This window comes from Gossypium arboreum, chromosome 13 (genome assembly GCF_025698485.1).
Source record: "Gossypium arboreum isolate Shixiya-1 chromosome 13, ASM2569848v2, whole genome shotgun sequence".
Taxonomy (NCBI): Eukaryota; Viridiplantae; Streptophyta; class Magnoliopsida; order Malvales; family Malvaceae; genus Gossypium; species Gossypium arboreum.
Window position 1 is genome coordinate 41,964,513 of NC_069082.1, and position 18,831 is coordinate 41,983,343.

Sequence of the window (18,831 nt, forward strand, 5' to 3'; positions counted from 1 at the left end):
TGGTGGTTAATGGCCCTGAGAAGTGTTAGAGAAATCTTGGGTTCAAACTTGGGCTTTAGCAAAATTTTGGTATTAAGTGAAAAAACACGGATGCTTGGATGAGGGTTTTAAATTATTGTGTTAAATAAATGACACAAGGAAGCTTGTAGTCTAGTGGTTGTGGTGTCATTAAGGTTGTATGAGAGCACAGGTTCAAGCCTTGGCTCTTGCAATTTATTTTGTTTTTTTAAAGGAACCTGGACTTTGGCCTTTAGACTTTATAATTAATTGGGGATAAAATATGACACAAAAAGCCTTGTGGCTTAGTGGCAAGTAGCGTGTGGAGCACTTAAGGGGAGGCATAGGTTCGAATCCCATGGCAAGCAAAGAGCATTTATTTTGCTAAAAGGGGGCGGCAAGAGTTGGTGTAGAATTTAAACTCTGATGTTGGAGGGATCCCACATCGGGAAGCTAGCATAAGAGTGGATACAAAGCTGGCTTTAAATAGAGGGAACCATGAGGAGAGTAAAGGCATCTTTCTTGGCTGATCCCTTTCGCTGTATGGCGTGCTCGTTTGGGTTGGGCGTCGGCTAAGAGTGCTCGGAGCGTGGATTAACTCCAGTCTCCTATCAGGTGTGTATTTCTTACTACTCTAGCTGTAGGATGGCTACTTGGGCATGATGGGGTGAAAGGGGTCATGTGGGCCTAATGGGCCTCTGAGCCCAATTGGATAAGTTGTTTGATTGTGTAGTAAATATTGGGCTAGGCTAGGTGAATCTAATATTTGTGGCTAGATTTGGGCTAAAAGGGCCACACGAGCGTGTGGGCCCATTTGGGCCGAGAATGGGCTTTAGAGCCATTAGTATTGTTATCCATGTTTAGAATACTTTAGTTTACTAAAATTATCGAAATACCCTTAGTTTGTAAAAATACTGAAATACCCTCGATTTGTAAAATTACTGAAATACCTTCGACTTGTAAAATTACCAAAGTACCCCCGATTTACAGAATTATCGTTTTACCCCCGATTTACATAATTACCGTTTTACCCCTGATTTACATAATTATCGTTTTACCCTCGACTTACAGAATTACCGTTTTACCCTCGATTTACGTAATTACGCTTTTACCTCGATTTATAGAATTACTATTTTACCCTTGATTTACAAAATTACTATTTTACCTCGATTTACAAAATTACTAAAATACCCTTAGTTTGTAAAATTACCAAAATACCCTAGTTTGTAAAATTATCAAAATACCCTTGGTTTGTGAAATTACCGAAATACCTCAATTTGTAAAATTACCAAAATACCCCGATTTACAAAGTTACGTAAATACCTTGACTTTCTAAAAATTATAGAAATACCATTGGTTTACAAAATTACTTGAAATACCCTTGGTTTGTAGATTTACCAAAACACCCTTGTAGGATGAAATGACTAAAATACCCCTATTAGGTAAAAAGACCGTAAAGCCCTCAGTAGGGTAAAGTGACCGTAATACCCTATATGGTAAAATGACGAATATGCCCTTATGTTCCGTATGACTGATGTGCTTAGGATTTACATATATTGATATTGGAATAGTTAAGTTTGAGTGATAGGTGGTGGTTATCGTAGGTGATTGATTATGGAAACGTTTCAACTTCAACCCGTAATGTGTGTACTAACCCTCGTAATAGCTTAGATTAATATTTGCTGGAAAAGCCGAAAGCTTCATATTTTAGTGATTCGAGAATTAATATTTAGACTATTTTCTACGCACGTTTAAGTTGGATTCACAACGGATATGGGGTAGGAAGGTATTTGGAACGTTCTTCAACGAGTAGATCTCTTGGTAAGTATTCGAACCTTCTTTCCATTTGTATCTTATGGTTTAAGAAAAGCTGAAAACCCCTCTGTCGACTAAGGCTAAAAGGGTTTTTAGTGTTATTTGGTTTGTTGGTGCTAGTGAGGATTAAAGGCTACCGATCGAGGAGTGTGTGAAAAGCTTGGATCATCGGAGTGACTAAATCTAGTCATCAACTTCAAAAGGTATGAACCCAAGGGCTATTGTGGATGGTGGCGAATGTGTAAGTGATGTTAATAGGTAGTTTTCGATTTGGTTTAATAATAACATGGTCTAATCTATAAGTGGTTGATTATAGGAGAAATCGCATAGGAGATCTCGTCAAGGAATATCGCAACTCAGGTGTGTAACGAACCCTTTTCATAGCTTAAAGTGATAAATGCGAAAAGTCGAAATGCCAAATTCGGCATTTCGAGGACTTGTGAGCAAGCTTAACGCTCACTAGTTAGTTAGAATCGATGAGGTGATGATTGGGAGCAATGGAAACAATGGGGACGTGATTTTGGCGTTCACGGTAGGTTGGGCCTCGAGGGTCAATTAGGGCCCAATAGGCTTTCGGGCCCATTTGGGTAAATTTGGTAGAAAATGGGAAATCTGTTAAATTGCATGATAAGACTGTTAAAATCATTATGGAATATAGGCTAAATGGGCCTAGATGATGAATCGGCTAAGTAGGGCCCATTAGGGGTTTTAGGCCCAATAACTCGATTTTGCTTAAAATGGGCCAGGATCACTGTTTGCACCTATGAATTGTTTGTAACCATTAATGGACATGGAAACCCTAATTTTTGGTAAAATTACAAGATTACCCCTATAACATGAAAATGACCGTTTTGCCCCTAGGTAAAAATGACCATTATACCCCTAGGGTTTATGTATGATTTTAATACATGGGATTTTGATAAACATGGTATGTATGATATGCACATGACATGTATGATATGCACATGATATGTATGATATGCACATGATGTAATCATAAATGCATTGGGTTGGGTTTTATATGAATGGAGGAAGTGAAAAGGGCTTATGCCCTGCTTATTAAAGGGCTTATGCCCTGCTTATCAAAAGGGCTTATGCCCCGCTTATTAAAGGGCTTATGCCCGCTTATCAAAAGGGCTTATGCCCCATTATCAAAAGGGCTTATACCCCGCTTATTAAAAGGGGTATGCCCCAGATTATTAAAGGGCTTATGCCCCAGGTTATTAAAAGGGCTTTTGCCCGCTTATTAAAAGAGGCTAGGCCTCCAGTTATATGATAAAGCAGCTATGCTGCCAGTGGAGAGTTATGACGGGGTGGGTCGAGTTAATCCCCACATGGTGTGTTGGTTGGTATAGGTGGAGAGTAGCGGATGGTGGGTTGAGTAGTCTCCCCAAATGGGTTGCATTCTTTCATTTGACATTACATGTGTTATAAAATGGGCCTATGGGCCATACCGCTTTCTGATAAAAGGCTTCGCCCAAGAATATGAAACTTGAAAAGGCTTGACCCCAGTGTTATGAAATATGAAATATGAAAAGGGCTATGGCCCAAGATATGTTTGAGATTGGATTTGGGCTTAGACCCAACAGTGATTATTGTTTTGGGCTCGAAAGGGCTTGTTGCACATCGAGTTTCCAAACTCACCCCTTTCCTTAACCTTGCAGTGAGCCTTGATGTGGGGACTTGGGCGGAGGGATTCAGAGTGGCCACGGTGATTGTCTTTGGACTTTTAAATAAGCGTAGGTTTTCTTTAAATTTCCTTTAAATATTATTTATTTTTGGGTTGTAATAAGGCCATTTTAACTTTCCTTTTATTTCTTTTCGGGATTATTTTAATTTTAATAACTTTAAACCTGGTTGATAATTATTCAAATGGGCTAGACTTAGGACGTGTTTTCAAAATGATACTTGTTTTCAAAATATCTCAACACCATGATTAATCGATTTATCAAAGTCGTTCACTTAAACAAATTTAAACTCGATATAACAAAGTGTGGCTATGGTTGTGGCCATGTCTAGGATTGGATCCAATCAAAGAGCTTGGTACTTAAGCGACCTTCATGGCTCACCTCCTCCGCCTCGGATACCTACCGGTGCCTAGCTTCTATACACTTTGTTAACTCAAAAAATATATGGCTTTTAAAACACTAAAACGAAACACGGATTTTTAACTCCAATGTGGCACATCAGATTTGGCCATAACGTCTGGGCCGGGTTTGGGGTGTTACACTGACGTAGCTACGACGGATGATGTAGAAAGTAATGCACCAACTCCTACTGAAGGGACCACGCTGGTAGATAGTGGGCCAGTGATAATGAGTCAGGGCGGAGGGGTTAGAGAAGCCTACCTCTACATGATGGATGCATGATACTCAGAGTTCGATCATGCGAATCTGAACTCTCCACCTCCCCTACCTCCTCTGATTTCTCAGCCTGCCCCTATGGCTCCCTATAGAGCAGACATGATTAGGTGAGAGAAACCTCCAGTAGACAGAATTCGTAATCATGGGGTTGAGGAATTTTTGGAAAATGTTGATGATGATCCAGAGAGGGTCGAGTTTTGGTTTGAAAATACTAGTAGGGTATTTGACGAATTATCATGCACGCCGGAGGAGTGTATGAAGTGTGTAGTGTCACTCCTACTAGATTCGGCCTACAAATGGTGGAATGCTCTTATGTCAGTTGTACCGAGGGAGCGGATAACTTAGGAATTCTTTCAAGAAGAGTTTCGTAAGAAGTACATTAGTCAAAGGTTCATCGATCAAATGGGGAAGGAGTTCCTTGAATTGAAGCAAAGTCGTATGACGGTGACGGAATATAAGCGCGAGTTTGTGAGACTCAGCAAATATGTGCCGGAGTGCATATCCACAGAATCCATGATGTGTAAGAGGTTCGAAGATGGATTGAACGAAGACATCAGACTATGGTTGGTATCTTAGAGTGAAGAGAATTCGTGGTACTTCTTGAGAGAGCTTGCAAGGCCAAAAAATTGGCCAAGGAAAATAGAAGAGTGGACATTGAGTCTCGTGACTCAAAGAAGAGACAGATGGGGAAGTCACATCAGACCTCATCCAAAAGATCGAGAGAGTTTCCTACTCGATCAAATGCGTCAGTGGGTTCTCGAGCAAGAGTAAGAATAAAGAGTACACGGTGACAAAAGCCTAAACCACTTCTATCGCGAGTGTTGGTAGTGCTCGCCCGGATAGACTAGAGTGTCCTCAGTGCGGAAGATGTCATTTCGGTGAATGCCGAGGTAGTGAAAGGGGTTGTTTCAAATGTGGGTAACTTGACCATTTTATCCGCAGTTGTCCCAAAATGGGCGGGAAAAATAGAGATCAAGCTGTTAGATCTGATAATACTCCTTCAAGGGGGAGACCATAGAAGAACCCGGGAAGTGGGGCTGGTAGTCGAAGTACACTTAAAGATTCCATTGTGAGGTCCGAGGGCAGAGTGCCTGTAAAGACTTATGCCATATGTGCCCGTGAAGAGGCAGAGTCTCCCGATGTGATTACGGGTACTTTTTCTATCCATGATATATCTGTCTTTGCTTTGATTGACCCGGGGTCTACCCATTCTTATATTTGTATGGACTTGATACCCTGTATGAATATACTAGTCGAGTCCACTGAATTTGTGGTAAAAGTGTCCAACCCTTTAGGCAAACATGTATTAGTTGACTAAGTGTGTAGAAATTGTCCTTTGACAATTAGAGGTTATTGTTTTAGCTAACTTGATGTTTTTTCCATTTAATGAATTTGATGTAATCCTTGGGATGAATTAGTTAACTTCTCATGGTGTTGTAGTGGATTGTTGAGAAAAGTGATTAAGTTGAAATATGGAAGCGGGGATGTTCTTCGAGTTGAATCAGGTGAAATTGGATAATTTGCCTGTAGTGATATTGTTTATCACTACAGAGAGATATTTGAGAAAAGGGTGCGAAGATTACCTCACCTTTGTGTTGAATACTCAAGCATCTAAATTGAAGATCAAGTTAGTACCAGTGGTATGTGAGTTCACAGATGTGTTTCCGGAGGAATTACCCAGATTGCCTCTAGTAAGGGAAGTTGAATTTGGAATTGAGTTAGTCCCTAGTACGACACCCAATCTCGATTGCTCCGTATAGGATGGCTCTGACAGAGATAAAGGAGTTGAAAGTTTAGCTACAAGAGTTAATGAATAAAGGTTTTGTGAGACTGAGTTTTTCTCCACAGGGTGCTCCAGTACTTTTGTGAAAAAGAAAGACGGGTTGATGAGGTAATGTATAGATTACAGATAGCTTAACAAGGTGACTGTAAAGAACAAGTATCCCTTGCCAGGGATAGATGATCTGTTCGACCAATTGAAAGGAGCCACTGTGTTTACCAAGATAGACTTAAGGTCTGGTTATTACCAGCTCAAAGTAAAGGAGTAGGATGTATTGAAAACCATGTTTAGGACAAGGTATGGACATTATGAGTTCCTTGTTATACCCTGTTTAATGAATGCCTCTGCGATGTTTATGGACTTGATGAACTGCATTTTTTGGCTGTATTGGATAAGTTTGTGGTGGCCTTTATTGATGATATATTGATTTATTCTCGAGATATGAGTGAACACGCGGAGCATTTGAGAATTGTTTTGCAGACCATGAGGGATAAGCAGCTGTCTACCAAGTTTAGTAAAAGTGAGTTTTGCCTCCGAGAGGTCGGATTCTTAGGACACATAGTGTTGGGTGACGAAATTAGAGTTGACCTGAGTAAGATCTTGGCTATTGTAGAGTAGAAACTGCCGAGGAATGTGTCAAAGATTAGAAGCTTTCTAGGCTTAGCTAGGTACTACAGATGGTTTGTTAAAGGGTTCTCGATGATAGCTACTCCTATGACTAGACTGCTACAAAAAGAGGTCAAGTTCGAGTGGAATGATAAGTGCCAACAGAGTTTTGAGACATTAAAGGCTTTATTGACCGAAGCCCCAGTTTTAGTGCAATCAAAATCGGGAAAACAGTTTGTGTTAAATAGCGACGCCTCCTTGAATGGATTGGGGTGCGTACAAGAAGGTATGGTCATAGCCTATGCATTGAGACAATTAAAGCCGCACGAGAAAAACTACCTGACGCACGATTTAGAGTTGGCCGCCATTGTATTCGCATTGAAAATATAGAGACACCATTTGTATGGTGAGAAATGCTGAGTACTTACCGACCATAAAAGTCTCAAGTATTTGATGACTCAGAAGGAGTTGAACCTATGACAACGGAGATGGTTGGAGTTGATAAAAGACTACAAGTTGATAATCGATTACCACTCAGCAAAGATGAATGTAGTCGTTGATGCTTTGAATAGAAAGTCATTATTTGGCTTGAGGGCTATGAACACTCAGTTGCCTATGGCTAATGATGGTTCGGTTCTAACAGAACTGGGAGCTAGACCGATGTTTCTTCAAGGGATCCGTGAAGCTTAGAAGGGTGATAAGGAATTGCAAGGCAAGATGACTCAGAATAATACATATGGTGAATCAGACTTTCAGATTGGTACCGATGGGTGTATAATGTTCAAAGATAGCGTTTGTGTACCCAAGGACAATGAACTTATTCAGAGGATTTTACGAGAGGTACATAGTGGTTGCTTGTCTATCCATCCGGGTAGTGTGAAAATATATAACAACTTGAAGAAAATGTACTGGAGGTCGAGAATGAAAAGAGAGATTTCGGAGTTTGTTTCTAAGTGTCAAATTTGTCAGCAAGTGAAGGCCGAACACCAAGTACCTTCGGGTTTACTTCAACCTGTAATGGTTCCCAAGTGAAAATGGGACCGTGTAACCATGGATTTTGTGTCAGAGTTGCCTTTGACGCCAAGGAAAAAGGATTTCGTTTGGGCTGTTGTTGATAGGCTTACCAAGTCGGCATACTTTATACCAGTGCGTACCAACTATTCCCTTGAGAAATTGGCTGGATTGTATGTTTCCGAGATTGTGAGACTTCATGGAGTGCCCTTGTCGATTATTTCAGATAGAGATCTAGGATTTACCTCACAGTTTTGGAAGAAGTTATAAGAGGCATTGGGAACAAAACTGAATTTTAGGACAGCATTTCACCCGCAAACGACGATCAGTTAGAAAGAGTGATTCAAATCGTAGAAGACATGTTATGGTGTTGTGTTCTCGAGTTTCAAGGTAGCTGGGAAAGGTATTTATTGCTGGTAGAGTTTGTCTACAATAATAGTTATCAGCCAAGTCTGAAAATGGTGCCCTATGAGGCTTTGTATGGACGTAAGTGTTGAACGCCCTTATATTGGACTGAACTTAAAGAAAATCAGATTCACGGGGTTGACTTGGTCAAAGAAACCAAATAGAAAGTTAAGGTGATTCATGACTGTAAGGCCGCTTTAAAAAGACAGAAATCCTACGCAGATTTGAAACAAAAGGAAATGGAGGAAAGTCCTTAGATTTGGTAGAAAGGGCAAGCTGAGTCCTTGTTTTATAGGACCTTATGAGATTACTGAGAGAGTAGGGCCTGTTGCCTACCAATTGGTTTTGTCCTCAGAGTTGAAAAAGATTCACGATGTCTTTCATGTGTCCATGTTACGTTGATATAGATCGGATCGTTCGCATGTGATCGCGCCAATTGAGGTTGAGATTTAGCCAGACATGACTTATGGCGAAGAGCCGATTAAGATTTTGGCTCGGGAGGTTAAACAATTAAGGAATAAGAGTATAGCACTTATGAAAGTCCTATGGCATAGACATGGAGTTGAACAAGCCGCATGGGAACCTGAGGAGACCATGAGAGACCAATATCCCAACTTATTCATCGGTAAGATTTTCGGGTACGAAAATCCCTAAGGGGGAGAATTGTAACAGCCCGATTTCGGCCTTAGTAGGAATAGTGGTTTCGGGACCACAAATTCGAGGCTGAGAAAGTATTTTTATTATTTTTTTGGTGTCATAGTATGATTACATGAGTGTATGAAAATTTTGGTGAACTAATTATGCCGTTTGAGAGCTTAAGTTGGAAAAAATACTAAACTGCATAAAGGACAAAAGTCTTATTTTACTAGATAGATATACCAAATAGCTAGAGAACCAAAATTGAATCGAGAAATAAATAGGTTTGATTGTCCATATTTTTAATATAATCTATATATATTTAATATAATCTTAATATAGACATCCTCCGGATACTTCAAATCGAAGCAATTGGATGTCCGACTCGGGCCTATATGACATGACCGATTAATAGAAATACTCCAACACTCCACCTTTGTCATATATTCCATACATCACACTAGATAGATATCATATTCATGGAATACGATTCACTTTCAAGATGCCTTAGTGGTGAAATGGTAGACACGCGAGACTCAAAATCTCGTGCTAAAGAGCGTGGAGGTTCGAGTCCTCTTGAAGGCATAATATTGAGAATGCTCATTGAATTGGAATAAGTTTGGCAACGGATCACGAGATCTTGGGGATCTTCTCTATCTAATGAATAGGGAGTCCGCTTTGAAATCGTTTGCCCTGCACCCACCCTCGAGTATATGCTTCAATAGGAATCACGCACACAAGGGTAGATTGATACAATATAAACCTCTGGTAAAATGCCCCCCTCCGTAACCCAGCGGATAAAGTACATTACATAGTCCATTTTAGGGATTGGTGACTTACCCATTCCAGTGCCAAACCAAGTCACCATTAGTGGGGCTCCGACCATAACATAATCGACAAATCCAAGATGTACTCCTACAAGTAAAGGGAGTTCGAATAGATATTGGTTGTGTTCCAAAGGCTCTGAATCGATCGACAAGCCCACCGCTTCCGTTATTGCTGCTGGGTTGGCTGTTGGGCTTGCTTCTATTGGACCTGGAGTTAAGTGAAAATAGGGCTTCTTATAGATGATGGTCGGCCATAGGGACAAGAAGATCAAGTGGTCAAATGGTTAGGTGAGTTGGTGACTAAATTTTGACTAGAAATAAAAAAATAAAATAAAGAAAGAAGGATATCATCTTTTCACCTTCTTCACCACGAAAATTTTCAGCTATTCTAAGGGTTTTGAAAGCTTGAAACTTTCAACCACTTATTCCTCTCTCAAGTAAGTGATTTAGATGTGATAAACCGTAATTTATACATATTTTTACCCCATGCTTAACACATTTTATGGATGATTTTCCCTTAGAATTGATAAATTCGCTTAATGCCTTAAATTCATGTTTTATACTTAGGAGAGCATAGAAGAGCGAAAAGAATGAGAAACGGGCCAAAAACAGAGAAAATGTGCCAAAGTATGAAATCAACACGGCCCTCACACAAGAAAACCACACGGCCGTGTCAATTTGGCAGAATTGAAGCATGACTCACATGAGTGGACCACACGGTCGTGCCTATTTAACAGGCTCGAGCACGACCTAAATTAATCGCACATGGGCTTGTCAAACGAGCGTGTCCCTGTCGAGCCCAAATTGAGTCCAATTTGAAAAAGGCCAAGTTTGAGGGCTTCTGGGCATTCTAAAGCCTATAAATACACCCTAAAAGAAGAGGACAGAGAGAAGGAGGCATGGAACTGTTCAAGGGAAGCCGATTCTCAGAAGCCGGATTCACCATCAAGATTGAAGATCTCCCCTCAATTTCCCTCCAGGAGTTTTGGGTTTTCTTTATGTTTTGTATTCATTATTCTTCTGAGATGTTTTCCTTCTTAGTTATAAACTAAATCCCCTAAATACCTAAGGGGAATGAAACCTAAGAAGAATCTTGTTATTATTTTCTGAATTGTATGATAAATATTTAACTTGTTCTTAATTATGTTTTCTTAATTCTTGTTTTGATATCCCAGGATACTGATTCAAGATAAGCTCTTATTCAGAGGAGGAATAGACCCTATCTAAGAGTACATTTTTCATAATTAAGCAGAGTTGATTGTGCGCCTAGAGATAGGGTGACAAGATTTTGTCAGATTAGGGTAAAACCTAATAAGGGGATCCATAGATCGAGTTAATGCAACCCTAGGGTGTTAATTAGAGAAACATCTCAATTATTCAATCTAGGGATTAGACGTTATTAGTCTTGAATAGGGATAATAACATAACTTAGGGATCTCTACGGAACAAGTTAAATGAATAAATCATCCGATTTAGAGTCAAAATAACAAGTGAAGTCTAGGTGGATTCTTCCTTAGGTATTGTCTTAATTCAATCGTTTTTCCAAAAGTAATTTCCCAATTCTATTTTCTGTGAATTCTTAGTTTAGATAGTTAGTTAGTTAAAACAAAACCCCCTTATTCTTAGGCTAGATAATAAAAAGACAGTCATTACTAGTACTTTTAGTTCTTTTGGGTTAGACAATCTGGTCTTGCTAAAACTATACTACTGTTCGATAGGTACACTTGCCTACATCGTGATAATAGTTAGTTTCAAGAACGACTCTTTATAAATATTTAAAACCTGTCGCACAAAAATCGCAATCAAGTTTTTGGCGCCATTGTCGGGGAACTAAGATATTAGGAACGCTCAATTTTTATTACTTTAGACATTTATTTTTCTTGAAATTTAATTTAATTTAATTTTTATTATTATTTATTAATCTATTTTTTTTCTTTGTCTTGGCAGGTTTTTATAGTTTATGACTAGAAGAAACCCGTCAGGACCACTACTTTTTGACGAAGAAATCGATCGCACAGTTCGCAGAAACCAAAGAGAAATAAGGCGAAGCTTAAGATACACAGAGAACGAGTAAGAGGATGATAGTCAAACCTTAACCAAGGAGATGGTTGAAAACCAAGATAATCAGCTACCTCCTGCGATACCCGTTGAACTAGCAAATCAAAATCCTACTCCTCGTACTATGCATGATTATGCTAAACCTACTTTAATAGGAACTGAGTCAAGTATAGTTAGACCTGCTATTACTGCGAATAATTTTGAACTAAAACCTAACACTATTCAAATGATACAACAATTTGTTCAGTTTGATGGTTTGCAAGATGAGGATCCAAACACTCACTTGGCAAATTTCCTGGAATTCTGCGATACATTTAAAATTAATGGCGTTTCTGACGATGCCATTCGTCTTCAGTTATTCCCTTTTTCTTTGAGGAACAAGGCTAAATTGTGGTTGAACTCCTTACCACGAGGATCAATCACTACTTGGGAACAAATGATTGAAAATTTCTATTAAAATATTTTTCGCCGGCTAAAATGGCCAAATTATGTAATGATATCTCTTTGTTTGTGCAGATGGACTTAGAAACTCTTTACGATGCATGTGAGAGATACAAGGACTTACTGAGAAGGTGCCCTTACCGTGGGTTACCGCTTTGGCTGCAGGTTCAAACATTCCATAATGGCCTGAATCCTTCGACTCAACAAATGTTTGTCGCAGTTGCTGGCAGAACCATCAATAATAAAACACCCAAAAATGCTTATGAGTTTATAGAGGAGATGTCACTGAATAACTATCAGTGGCAAGTCATGAAGACTAAGCCAACTAAAACAACAGGCGTTTATAACGTCGATTTGGTTACTATGCTGTCAAACCAGGTAGAACTTCTAAATAAAAAGATTGATGGTTTACTTGGTTCTACTCAGGTACATCCAGTAATGAGGTGCGAGACGAATGGAGGAGGAGCATGCACAGAGTATCAACCCTTCAACCCTAGCATCGAGGAGGAACAAGTTCAATATATGGGTAATAATAACTCTAGACCCCAAAATAACCCATATAGTGATACTTATAATGCAGGTTGGAGGAACCATCCAAATTTCTCGTGGGGTGGTCAAGGAAATCAAAGACCACAACATCCTCCGGGTTTTCAACAACCACCCTATCAACAGGAAAAGAAACCGAACCTTGAAGAGATGTTGTCTAAATTTATCTCAATGTTAGAAACCCTCTTCCAGAACACCGAGACAGCACTTAAAAATCAACAAGTGTCGATCCAAGGGGCCGAAACTCAGATAGGCCAGCTTTCCAAACTAATTTCGGAAAGACCACTAGGAAGTTTACCTTGTAACACCAAATTAAAAGAGGATGTAAAAGAAGTTACACTAAGGAGTGGAAAAGTGTTAGCGGAATTTGAAAAAAAGCTAACATAAGAGGCCGTGATGAGCGAAAGGGGGGAAGAAAAACCCAAAAATAGTGACAAATCAGTGCTGAAGGAATATAAACCACCAGTTCCATACCCAGTAAAATTGAAAAAAGACCGCATTGACGCACAATTCGATAAGTTTCTTGAACTTTTTAAGCAATTACATATCAACTTACTTTTTGTTGAAGCCATCTCGCAGATGCCTACATATGCAAAATTTTTGAAGGAGCTTCTAATAAATAAAAGGAAGTTCGAAGACAAACTGCCAACGAAACTGAAAGATCTAGGAAGTTTTACTATCCCTTGTTTAATTGGTAGTCTGAATGTTGAGAAAGCACTAGCTGATTTAGGTGCTAGCATTAATTTGATGCCATATAAAATATTCAAACAACTTGGTCTTAGGGAACCTAAACCCACTAGGATGAGTATTCAATTAGCTGATAGATCTGTTAAATATCCTAGGGGTATTATAGAAGACGTACTTGTGAAAATAGATAAATTCATATTTCCTATTGACTTTGTTGTGCTTGACATGGACGAAGATGTGGAAGTGCCCATAATTTTGGGCGCCCATTTTTAGCCACTTCTAGGGCTGTAATCGATGTGGGTGACGGTAAATTGGTACTTAGAGTAGGTGACGAGGAGATTATCTCTAAAATTTATGATGCTATGAGGTTTTCAAAGGAACAGGATGATTCATGTTATTTTATTGACTCTATTGATCATACTACTCAAGACTCTTTTCAAGAAATTATACAGAAGGACACGACGGAACTATATCTAGCTCAAGAATAGGAGACAGATGATGAACCTAATGAGCATTCTTCAAGACAAGTAGAATATGAGGGCATTAAGATAAACGATGAACTTAAGCAAAAACCCTCTATTGAAGAGCCTCCCAAACTGGAACTTAAACAATTACCAAACTACTTGGAATACGCATTCCTTGGAAATAATTCTACATTACCAGTTATTATTGCTTCTAACTTGCAACCTAAGGAGAAAGAGGAATTGATCTAAGTATTAAAAGAACATAAAAAGGCCATAGCTTGGAAATTTTCTGACATTAAAGGAATCAACGCTTCTTTTTGCACCCACAAAATTTTGATGGAAGATGAATACAAACCGTGCGTGCAAGCTCAAAGACGACTGAACCCCAACATGAAGGAAGTTGTTAAAGCCAAGGTAATTAAACTTCTAGATGCTGGAATTATTTATCCTATTTCTAACAGTTCTTGCGTAAGTCCAGTGCAGGTTGTCCCTAAGAAAGGAGGCATGACGGTTGTGACCAACGAGAAGAATGAATTAATCCCAACAAGGACAGTCACAGGATGAAGAGTTTGCATTGACTACAGGAAACTGAATGATGCGAGGAGAAAAGATCACTTTCCCTTGCCATTCATTGACCAAATGTTGGGAAGATTATCCGGGCACATGTACTACTGCTTTTTGGATGGGCTCTCTGGCTACTTCCAAATCCCAATAGCTCCTGAAGATCAAGAAAAGACGACATTCACATGCCCATATGGTACGTTCGCTTATCGTAGAATGCCTTTTGGATTATGTAATGCTCCTGCCACTTTTCAGCGCTATATGATGGCCATCTTTGATGAACTCGTGGAAGATATCATGGAAGTATTTATGGACGATTTCTCGGTATTTGGTAACTCTTTCCATCTCTACCTTAAAAATTTAAAACGAGTTTTAATAAGATGTGAGGAAACGAACCTTGTGCTTAACCAAGAGAAATTTCACTTCATGGTTCAAGAAGGTACTGTATTAGAGCATAAAATTTCTAGTAAAAGGGATTGAAGTGGACAAATCTAAAATAGAAACAATCGAAAAATTACCCCCTCCTAGTTCGGTTAAGGCTATTAGAAGCTTTTTAGGACATGCTGATTTTTATAGAAGATTTATTAAGGATTTTTCTAAAATAGCTAAGCCTTTGACTAAATTACTAGAAAAAGATATACCTTTTAATTTCAATCAGAGTGTTTAGAAGCATTTAATACTTTAAAGGATAAATTAATTAATGCTCCAATTATAATTGCACCTGATTGGAACTTACCATTTGAATTAATGTGTGATGCGAGTGATTTTGCAGTAAGTGCAGTATTGGGACAACGAAGAGACAAGTATTTTCAAACCTATCTATTATGCTAGCAAAACTTTGACAGCTGCAAAAGAGAATTATACTACTACGGAAAAAGAATTGCTAGCTGTGGTTTTTGCATTTGATAAATTTCGATCATATCTCATATTGTCTAAAGTTGTTGTTTACACTGACCATTCCGCCCTTCGCTACCTTTTAACTAAAACTGATGCAAAAACCTCGACTCATTTGATGGATTCTCCTATTACAGGAATTTGACTTGGAAATTCAGGATAAGAAATGAGCTAAAAATCTCGCAGCTGATCATCTGTCCAGGCTTGAGAACTCCAATACCAAAGAACTAGATGAAGTTGAAATAAATGATTCATTTCCTGAAGAACAATTTTTTTGCTATATCTGATCCAAGATACCTTGGTTTGCAGACATCGCGAATTTTTTAGCCGCTAACATTATCCCAAAAGGGTTAACACACCAGAAAAAGAAACGATTCTTTAATGATGTGAAAAACTACTTTTGGGACGACCCCTTTGTTTTTCGCAGATGTGCAAATCAAGCCATTAGAAGATGCGTTACAAGATCAGAAACATCAAAAATATTGGAACATTGACACTCAGGGCCAACTGGAGGACACTATAGTGGAACTAAGACCGCACATAAAATACTTGAATCAGGTTTTTATTGACCCTCGTTATTCAAAGACGCGAACAGGTATGTTACTTCATGTGACAAATGCCAACTGATAGGTAACATGTCTAAACGTAATGAAATGCCTCAAAACTATATGCTTTCATGTGAAATATTTGACATTTGGGGTATCAATTTCATGGGCCCATTCCCCAGTTCATTTGGGAATAAATATATCTTAGTAGTAGTTGATTATATGTCCAAATGGGTAGAAGCCCAAGCTCTACCTACTAGTGATGCTAGAGTGGTAGTACGTTTCCTTAAGAAACTCTTCTCAAGATTTGAAATACGTATAGAAATTATCAGTGACAGGGGCGCTCATTTTTGTAATACCCAATTTGAAAAACCTCTTAAGAAATACGGAGTTTATCATAGAATAGCCACCCCATACCATCCTCAAACCAATGGACAAGTTGAAGTGGCAAACCGAGAGATCAAACGGATCCTTGAAAAAATAGTAGAATCAAAGAGAAAAGATTGGGCAATGAAAGTAGATAATGCCTTATGGGCTTATAGAACTGCTTTTAAGACCCTCATAGGGACATCACCTTACAGACTTGTTTATGGAAAAAGTTGTCATCTACCATTCAAACTAGAGCATAAAGCTTTTTGGGCTATTAAATTTTTAAACCTTGATCCCGAACTTGTAAGAAAAAATAGGTTGATGCAGCTGAATGAACTTGATGAGTGGTGAGCCAATGCATAAGAAAAATCATGCCTATACAAGGAAGCAACAAAGCGGCGCCATGACGCTCATTTAAAGCAACAAAAATAATTTAAAGTTGGAGATCTTGTCCTACTATACAACTCAAGACTCAAATTGTTTCCTGGGAAACTTAAATCACGATGGTCAGGACCTTTCATAATTCAATCTGTTCTTCTATATGACACAATAGAGGTAAGTTACCCATCACACGAAACTTTCAAAGTGAATGGACATTGTCTCAAACTTTATAATGGTAAGAATTTTAAAGATGATGGAGAGGAGCTACGACTCCACAAACCGCCCTATATAAACCAACAAGGTAACAGTCGAGCTTAGACTATAAACAAGCGCTTCTCGGGTGGCAACCCGAGTACTAACGGTTTAAATTATTTAAATTTCAATATTTAGGTCACTAACAGAGTCTTTGCGCACAGGTTCCCAACTCCACACGGCCGATCACACGGCCGTGCTTCACCTCGTGTGATGACCATTGACAGGAACACGGCCATGCGATACGACCATGTGAAAATAAGGTAAAAGTTATCTTTCCCAACACGGGATGTGATAAGTGGCCATAGGTGTGCGACCTGGCCGTGGTCAAATCTACCAAATGAACACGGACGCGTGACACGCCCATGTCTAGCACCCGTGGACAACACTGTCAAAATAACACGGGCGTGTGTAGAGCTACACGACCGTGGGAGAAGAGAACCACATCACACACGGTCGTGTAACATGATCATGTAGCCACACGGCCTAGACACACGGGCGTGTCCCGAAGGCCATGTGACGACATCTCACTTCGCGACAAACACGAGCGAGACACGATCCACACGGGCGTGTAAACCGGCCATGCCACTTGAAAACTTAGATTATCTATCTTATTCATTTTTCTTTTATTAATTTTTAAAGATTCTTTTGTTTTTAAACATGGCTTATCTTTATGATTACTATCAAATTAGTCCCCCAATTCTCCTTTTGTCCTTCAGAATCATGTTTGTCTTCCAGCTTTATTTCCAACAACTCGATCTCGCTAATCCAAGAATTTCATCCATTTTTAACTCAGGAAGTTTCACTTTTCTCCCTATCTTATGAACTTACACTTACATTTGTCAATATATCTATCTTTGTACATTGAGGGAAATGTACATCTTAAGTGTGGAGGGGTATTCATTTTATTATCAGACAAATCCCTGAATGACTGCCTTGTTCTCTTGAAAAGCTCTCATATCATATTTAGGATAAATTTTGATTGATTTATGATTTTGATTGATATATCTTGAATTAAAACATAGACATTTGTGCATTGATTGTTTAAACTTTAAGACATTAGAGAATCAAGCATGATAAGTTGATTTTTAAAAAGTTAAAATTTTAGGTTGTTTCCCCAAAGTTTAAGTATTAGTTTGAGTTGGAATTCACAAGTTTTAAACATCAAAAATCCATAATTCTTGTGAGATTTTTGAGCCTTTTGAACATCTATTAATTCTTTCATGCTCACTTTTATTATTGCTTTGAGTGCGTCAGTATTGAACTATTATTCTAGAATTTGCTTGATTATGCATGTCAAGATCACACCATTTGATTTGATATGTCAAAATGATTAAGGCACTTAGGATTAACCCACTCATGCCATGAAAAGCCTACCTCCACGATTAACCCTTAGTGAACCGCCTTGAGCCTAACAAGCCATTTTTTGTATTACCCTTAATATTAACCCTTAACATATTATTGTTGAAATCCCTTAAATTAATTTGATCCCCATATTTGTCGAGATTTGAATTGAAATAGTTGTTTAACTATGTTTTATTCTATTTTGTAAGCTACCTTGTTCTTAAAAAAAATGTGTATACATATTAGTATTAGTAATCTTCTGAGCTAAAGAAGTTAAATTCCATATTCTGAGAAAAGCTTTGTTGTACGCAATTGATGACTAGCTATTTTTCTAGTTAGGCAATTTTTCAATTCAATCTCGATTCTAACTTTTTCTTTCAGCTTGAGACCACAGCCCCAAACCAAGCCTTGTTACAACTCTCTAAACACCTTTTGATTGATGTATCATCTCAATTTATAGTGGTGGAGATTTGATTTTCATGCAAGCCTATGGTAATAATTTTTCATTATTAACTGTTGAGTGCTTCATTCATTATCCTTAAACACCTCGAGTGATTTGAGTGAATCTTTAGTGAGGATGTAAAGTCTGTGACATTTTCAATTCAAGGTAATTACCTAGACGAAGGGAGACACCTATGTTTTCAGAATAAAATGCTCAACTTGGAGTGTTTGAAACTTTGATGTTCTTTGGGTTGAGTTCTCAATATATGATTACCTGTGGATTAGTTTGAGATATTATCGATAGAAATTAAGTTGAGAAGAATTTATTTTGATTATGAGTTGAGAATTTTGCTTGAGGATAAGCAAATGCTTAAGTGTGGGGGTATTAGATAAACCGTAATTTATACA